Here is an 8789-nt window from a genome sequence, read left to right as displayed (position 1 = left end):
ATTTGCAAGATTTAGAAGGATACCACATACAATGGGAAAGAGAAGGTAGTCTTGCTCCTTCAGTAGCTTAACTGTAAGAAAACTTTCCAACATCCAGATGTCCAGCACCAGATGAGTATGCCCTACAGTAGTTGGTCTGTAAGGCCCTTTTCCACTCTAAGCGTATCTAAATCCCTCCAGAAACAGCAAATTTAATCAGTTTCTTTCATGCTCTGCTATTTTTGTACTCAGATCCTATGCCCATCTGCTGTGTGTCTGAATACCCATGTCTGGCTGGCTTATTAATTCAGCGTCACTACAGGGTCCTTTCCCCATCCTCCCCCCAGGCAAGATCCACTTGTCTCTCCTGTCTGACCCTTTTGCAGCTTGCTTTTTTGCCAGATTAATATCTGTTCTTCAAATTATAATAATGCTAGTTCTTACAGAGCTGCCAATATTTTACTTTTCTAAAAGGAAAATGAGCATGAATATGTTTCCACATGTGTTAAGGGCAGAACTGTTTTCCCAAAAAATTTATGTCGAAGTCTTAACCCCCAATGCTTCGGAATGTGACTACAGTTGTAGATCAGGCCCCATAAAGAGGTAATTAAGGTAAAATGAAGTCATATGGATGAGCCCTAATCCAGTGAGACTGGTGTCCTTATGAGAAGAAATGTGGACATTTTATGCACGCATAAAGACCATGGGAGGACACAGTGAGAAGGTGGCCATCTGCAGGCTGAGGAAGGAGGCCTCAGAAGAAACCAAACCTGAAGAAACCTTGTTCTTGGACTTGTAGCCTTCAGAATTATGAGAAATACATTTCTAATGTTTAAGCCATTCAGTCTGGTTTTCTGTTACAGCAGCCCTAGCAAATGAATGCAACATAATTCCTTGTTCCAGCAATGGACTGTCTCAGCCACAGGAACACACTGCCACTACCTACCCAAGGCCACTGCCTGCACTTCTGATAAATACCAGACAGGCCACTGAGTTCACTCACATGCTGGAGCTCTTTCCAAAATGCTATATGTCTGTTATTTCTCCAGGTATTATTTATGCTTTCTCAGATTCTTTAGTGTCAGGCTCCCCACAAAACGTATTGATGAGAGTGTATAACAGGAATTGTCTATTAAAGCAATGTGGAAGGACTCAAGAACCTAAATTTCTAATTGCAAAAATTTAGAAGAGGTGCTCTTAAGAACTTAGTAAAATATTTGTGGATGATGTTACTTTAATTTGAAGTTCATTTTAACACAGGTAGCTTCTTTAAGGTTCTTTTTTAGTTTCAATAAAAAATGTTTATGCTAAGATTTAAGTTCAAAATATGTAATTTCACCTATACAAACATTCAGTAATATGATTTCATTAGTCAGGATTCTTGGTTGCAACTGAGAAAAACACAAATTAAAATAAGCTTGGTCAAAATGAAGGCTTTACTGTAAGAGTTGTGGGATTGGAAGAAGGATGATGTGCCTGGCTGCTGGGATTCTCATGAGGCCAGTGCCCTCAGAAAAAGAGAGCCTCATGCAACCTGAGGAGACAAGACTGACTTTCTGAAGAGATGGCACCCACAATTGATTACCCTGTGCAGAGTAACAGACTGATGAGCCTAAGAGAACCAATGGTTTTCTGGATGAGTTTTACCATGAAGATGAGAAATTCACCAGTATTTGAGCCAGCACTTTTAGCTGCATTCTCACATATTTCTTCTCAGTTGTAAATAGTGTCAGCAGAAAAGTGGAGGGCACGCTTCTCCATTAGTGAGGACAGTGTCTGAACCCAACTTACTAATGATGGGGAGGGGAAGGTGATGCTTCCTTGCTAATCTCTACACAGTCTTCAGTTTAAACATCCCTTTCCCAGAGTTGCCTTCTCTGCCTTTCCACATAAGGCTACTTCTCCATTAAGGGCCTCCAGGGCAAATTGGACATAGCCAAATACTTTCGAAATCTTGAAATTACTTAATTTTCATTTGATTCCCACGAGACTATTAATTCCTAGATAGCAAGGAGTATCATTCTGTCAGTCTCCAGTGCCTAGTTAAGTACCTGAAGTTTATATAAAAGACATTCAAATATATATCCACTGACTAGTAGGATAACAGTGGTGCTAACTGCATCAACTGCAGTCTACTCAGGCCCAAATATAATAGCTGAAGGCAAGACGTGTTAGCCCCTGTAAAAGGCTGATCCTGGGCCAGTCTTCATTCAGTCTCCCTTCCTCTCTGTTCAAGTGGTCACATATGGTGCAATTGTCATTGTGGTTTGAAAAAGTCCAAAGAATCAGGCATGATACTCTCTGTGCTGTGGGCATGTTGAAAAAGGAGGAGGTAGAGAAGAAAGGGGAAAGGAGGAGAAGATGGAGAAGGATAAGGAAGAGAAGGAAATAACACTGGCCTTGGAACTGGGAGGTCAAAGTGTCCTACAGTATATGATGAAGGGAACAGTGGCTTGTGAACTTTGTTGATGTTAAGGGTCTCACTTTCCTTCAAATTACCATTTTTCCTGAACCTCTAGGTCCAGAATAAGTCAGAATTTGCCTCTCCCTTTTTGTACTGACTAGCAATTTGCAGGTTTGTCTGCCATAGCATAGTTATGAAAGTGTCCATCTGCCCAAGTAGATGGGAACTGTGGAAGGTAGAGACCATATTTTCTTCATTCATATATATATGTAAACATACATACATACATACATACATGCATACATGCATACATACATACCTCAGGACCTATTTAAAGGGGTTGCCACACTTTCAAGGCCGGATGCTCTACAGATGGACTAAAGCATCCTGAAGAAGACAACGGTGCCAAAGATAGCTGGGTGTATTCTGATTTTAGATGATGATTTTTATTCAAGGCTGTACCCTAATGCATAATTAGAATGCTCATTTGCATTCACTTTTGTCTTGCAGGCACATATATTATCTCATGTAATTATTATAAAAATTCCGTGAGATAAGTGTTCTTATTCTCATTTTACAAAGATAGTGGCTGAGACCCAAAGAGGTAGAACGACTTGCTCAAGTTGGAAAGTGTCAGAGTCAAAAGTCATAAGCAAGTCTCTGTGACTCTTTGCCACTCTGGCCTCTACATTTTCGTACTGTACTTTTTTTATTTTTAAATCTCCATCAACATGCCATCCTGTCACAGGAATAAAGTGAAGAATTAAAGCTGAAGAGTGTTCTGTGCCTCAGCTCTTACCAAAATAGTTTAAAAACAGTAGTTTCTCAAGTTATATTTGTTAACTTAAATGCTCCCCAAAGGATTGCTACGACTTTGCTAAGGGCTGGCCCTCTCCAGTCCTTTCTCCAGAGGCAGAGCCAGACAGTGGAGGAATGATTCAGTTTCATGGTCACCCAAAAAGTGCTAATGAAATTGGCAGTTTCTCAAGGGATGCCATTTTATTTGATGCACGATATGGAAGACCCACCAAGGGACTAAACTGCTTAGTTTTCAGCTTTCTTCTTTACACCTCAATAGCAACCCCAGTCCTGTCTGAAACATCTTTGATTCCCTACCAAATAACCTTTAAATGACCCTGTATTCAAGGCTGCACCCTTGGTAGATATTTAGGGTACTCCTTCAAGATCACTGGAAATACTTTGGATTATAGTTTTCTTCCCAAAGTGCCTACAGTTTCTTATATTCATTTAATATAGAAAAATGACTTTAATAACCTCAACAGCCTGGTCACTGGCAGTATCCACAGCTAAGATTTTATGAATATAATTTTTCTTTGTGGCCACAAAAATAATGGAAACTTCATTTTTTCAGTAACAAATAGTGATGTTCCTGAATGGAAAAGACATATTAGTCTCAAGAGATTTGAGCTAAGGTTTTTTCCCAGAAATACATTTAGAGTCCATCTGAGGCACAGTTCAGAGGAAAGAGAGCCCCTCCTCCACTAGTTCCAGAAAATTATTTATATTAACTGTGATTGACCCAAATTGATTCATACACACACACTTGGAGCCGCTGGATGAGAGTCAGTCTCATCCTCACCAAACAGATTGAGACTGAGAGTGGGGAGGAGGCTGTGGTTAGAAGGAAGCATTAAAATGAATATATTTTTAATACATTAAAATAACCTGTATAAACCTATTTACCAAAGGAAAAAGAAAAGAAAAAGAAAGGAAAAAAAAACTCTCACCAAGAAATTTCCACGGTCTACATCCTCACACACTTATGAGACTACTGTGTACGATGTACCATGCTGGGAGCAGGGTTAAAAGAAAAGTTGAATAAATAAGACAGTCCCCGCCCTCAAGAAACTATAACTAGGGTTTCTCTCATGCAGAAACTGGTCAAGTAAAGAGAAGCACTCATGCTGTATTTCAAACAGAGGAAATATAGCACAGGGACATATTGACAAAGATGCTCTCAAGGCTAGAAAAGCAAAAGAAAGAATGAGGGCTACTGCTGAGGCAAACAGGAAGGAGTGATACCCAAAGACGAGAAGCTCCTAACATCAATGCTGGGCTGGAGCCCAAACTGACCTGCCAGTTTTCTGAGAGACATTTGCAGTCAGTTCTGGATATGTCAAAGCCATGCTGTATTGACCAGTGATGAAACTGCTGAAAGGTGCTGCTAGGGTCTGATATCACCCCAGTCCTGCTATCACTGTAGCAGTGCTAGCAACCACAAGCAAACATCAGCTGCTGCCAGCAACTCCCACACCATTGGAGCCAGAAGTTTGAAGATTTTCTCTTCCTCCTGCCTTCTGATCTCCCAGTCATGTTTTCTGTTGGTGGGACATAAGAATCTGGCTGGTAAGAGAACCTAGAAAATGTAGTTTGCAGACTTACAGCCCCAACAAAGTACAGAAGGGCACATGTGAGGCTTTGAGATAGTAGGCTAGCACCATGGTGCAAGCAGATCACTTCAAACCAGGAAATGCATAAGATGCTACAGGAGCAGATAGGTAAATCATCGAACCCAGAAATGGGCAGAGGAAAATTACCTGATCCAATTCTGATAATGTACGTATTAATTAGCCATTTATTTATTAACTCAGCAGATTTAACTGCCTTTATATAACAAACAAAAGGGATAAGATAAAGTAGAGAGAGCAGCTTATGTGAGAGAGAAAGGTGTTTGTCACATAACGGAACTGCAAGATAACGAAGTGAGGTAAATGGATCAAGTCGTGAAAGACATACAGACAAGGCTATGGGGTTGGACTTTATTCCTAAGAAAAGTATGGACTGTGGGAAGTAGAGGGTGTTAGTTGGGAATCATTGAAGGATAAGGAGGGAATGAAATGATCAGACTAACCTGTGTTCTGGAGCGATCATTTTGGCTGCTGTGGAGAAATGTTTTAGGGATACAAGACCAGAAGGAATCCCTTACCCATGAAGTCAGTGGTAACAATACAGGCATGAGACAGGCCTTTGGGACTCAAACTTTCCTAGGGCCAACCAAAGCACCCTTCATAGGAGGCTACCCACCTTACATATGAGCTTAATTCTTCCTGGGGGAAAAAACTATGGTCCAACTCAGCCTGACACTACAGATATTGTGAAGATGTTGCACTTGAAAATATTTATAAATTGGGAGTTTAATATATTTAGCAAGAAACGTGAGTCTTTATGAACAGTTTAAGACTGACATTGCTGGTGACAACAGCCCAGGAAGCAAGATATAAAGAGATGACCTGCAATCTTACTCCCACTCCAATCATCACACTTCCACATTTCTACCAGTCTACTATACAGTGATGTGCCACTTAACTAGGAGGGCACATTCTGAGAAATGTGTCATTAGGTGATTTGATCATTGTACGAGCATCATACAGTACACTTATACAAACCTAGGTGGTTTAGCCTACCACACACCTAGTCTACATGGTATGCCACCATCATATATGCTGTCACTGATAAAAACATTATTATATAGCACATGACTGTAATTGATAATTTTAAAGGAATTAAATAGAAAACTGTGTATAAGTGCATGTAATGAAAACATATATTATTTCCATTACCAATTCAAGTTAGTATGAGAACTTCAGGGTCATTTAGGATGGATGATGGATCAACGTGTACCCGCAATATTTATCTTCCAAAAACTAATGCTTACCTTTAAAAGGCTACTCTCATTCTTCTTTGAATGGTAACACAAACATACATTAACCATAACACCAACACAGCAAGAGAATGGAGAAAGTGGTGCAAACCCTCTACTAATATAATTTCTGGTTAAGAGATTAATTTCACTCGTTCAGGGCTAAGGGAATGAACCCTGTAGGCATGGCCTGTGCCTAGTCAGAGTTGTCGCTGAGGTTAGTAGGAGATTAGGATGGAGGTGCCAAGGGCCCTGGCAAGGGGAGTATTTTTAAGAGTTATTGGGCCAGTGGGCTCTTGGCCAAAACAAATCATTTTTAAGCCCATGACAGAAGCAAGAAGGGTAAGAATTGGGAGATTAAATGTCTTCAAATTTGTGGTGCACAATATAAGAGGCACTAGAGGATGGAGTGAATATGACAGTTTGGAAACCAGAGACAAGCAGAGAAGTAGATAAAGTTGGCTTTGGGGGAGTTAGTTCCAAGAGGCAGCCCTCTAATACTGCCCTTACATATTCCTGCTATGCTGCATATGTTATCCATTGCTACTATCTTTCTACAATGTTTTATTATGGAAGTTGTCAAATGTACAAAAATAGGGAGATTATAATGAATCCTTAAGGACCCATCATCTAATTTCAATTATTATTAGTACTTAGTAAATTTTGTTTCTATACCCTCCACATCCTCTCCTTATGCCACCAGAAAATTTTAAAGCAAATCTTATATATCATATTATTTTATTCATGAATATTTATGTATATCACAGAAAGATAAGAACTCTCTTTTATACCAAAACTACAATCTCATCATATCTAAAAAATTAATAATTTCTTAATAACATCATATATACACTCAGTCATTAGCCTGATCGTCTTTCAAAAGGTTTTTACAGTTTGTTTAAATGAGTGAAATAAGTCACATTGAGATGTTTCCCAGCTCATTTTTTTCTAATTAGTTTCAAGTTTATTTTAATTAGTTTCAAGTATATAGTACATTGGTTAGACATCTATATAGTTCATAAAACAATTCCCTCAATTGCTCCCTCCCTCCCTGACCCTCCACCTAGTCAATGTATTAATACTAATTGCATCCCCTATGCCATGCACCTCATCCCCATGACCATTCGTTAGCTACTAATTTGTACTTCTCTAACCCTTCACCCCATTCTTCCAGCCCCTCTAACACTCCTCCCCTCTGTCCATCACCAAATTTTCCACTATATTTGTGAGTCTGTTTTTGATTAGTTTGTTCCTTTTATTCCTTAGATTCCACTTATAAGTGAAATCATATAGGGTTTATCTTTCTCTATCTGACTTAAATACCTTCTAGGTCCATCAAAGCATCTTTCCATCCCCTTCCTTTTAGTCTGTGTGTGTCTTTTAATCTGAAATGAGACTCATAGGCAACATGTAGGGGTCTTGTTTTCCTTTCCATTCATCTATTCTTTTAGTTGGAGCACTTAATTCTTTTCCATTTGAGATACTTATTGGTAGGAATGTAGTTGTTACCATTCTTTATTTCCGTTTTTGATACATATTTTTTCTTCTTAAAGAAGTTCCTCCAACATTTCTTGTAATACTGGTGGTGATAAATTCCTTTAGTTTATTTTTGTCTGGGAAGCTCTTTATCTGTCCTTCAACTCTAAATGATAGTTTTGCTGGATAAATTATTCTTGGTTATAGATCCTGAGTCTGCATCCTATCAAATACCTTATGCCAAGCCCTTCTGTCCTGAATAGTTTCTTTTGAGAAATCAGCTGCCAGTCTTATGGGTGTTCTCTTATAGGTAATTATCTGTTTTACTCTTGTTGCTTTTAATATTCTTTCTTTGTATTTAACCTTTGGCATTTTAATTATGATATGTCTTGTGGGCCTCTTTGGATCCCTGATTTTTGGAATTCTCTGAGGTTCCTGGGGTTTTATGTCCATTTCCTTCACCAGATTAGGGAAGTTTTCCATCATTATTTCTTCAAACAGCTGTTCAACATCTTGATTTTCTTCGGTTACGCCTATCAGACAGATATTTGGACTCTTAATAGTGTCCCATATGCTCCTTAAATTATTTTTATAGTCTTAGCATCTCATCTTTTGCCATTTTGATTGTGTCCTTGGCTTTCTCATTCTCTAGATAAGGCATTTGATCCTTTTCTTTATTCACTTTGTTTATTTGTTTGTTTATTCCATTTAATATACTTCTCATCTCAGATAATGTGTTCTTCATTTCAGACTGGTTCTCTTTTGTAATTTCCATTTCCATTTTTATGATTTTTATGAAGTTCTCACTGAATTTATCTACACTTCCCAAAGGTTCATTGAGTATCTTTAAACCAGATTTGAACTCTGCATCTTTTAGATTACTTGATTCCATTCTATCTGGATCTCTGTTCTGTTCTCTCATATGGTTTCTGCTTCTTTGTCTTCTCATTTTGACTGCCTTTCTATGTCTGTTTCTATGTACTAAGCAAAGCTCCTAAGTCTCCTGGTCTTATTAGCATAGATTCGTGAAGTAGGTGTCCAGTGGCACAGCCCTGAGGGGGGTTCAGCTGCAGGCCAAAGTAAGCCCAAGCCTCTGCCCCTCAGAGGCCACCTGTTAAGATTCACTTGCAATCTACAAATGCTGTGCTTATAGTTGCCTCAAAAGGCCACACCAGAAACCAAGGCCAGCTGTCTTCAGTGTGAGTCTAGGTGCTGCTCAGCAAGGAGCACCTGACTCGCTGAGGATATACTTGGATGTGGCTTGGTTGG

Source organism: Pteropus vampyrus, unplaced genomic scaffold (genome assembly GCF_000151845.1).
Source record: "Pteropus vampyrus isolate Shadow unplaced genomic scaffold, Pvam_2.0 Scaffold302, whole genome shotgun sequence".
Classification (NCBI taxonomy): Eukaryota; Metazoa; Chordata; class Mammalia; order Chiroptera; family Pteropodidae; genus Pteropus; species Pteropus vampyrus.
The sequence above is the reverse complement of the archived record's forward strand: the minus strand, read 5'-3'. Positions refer to the sequence as shown.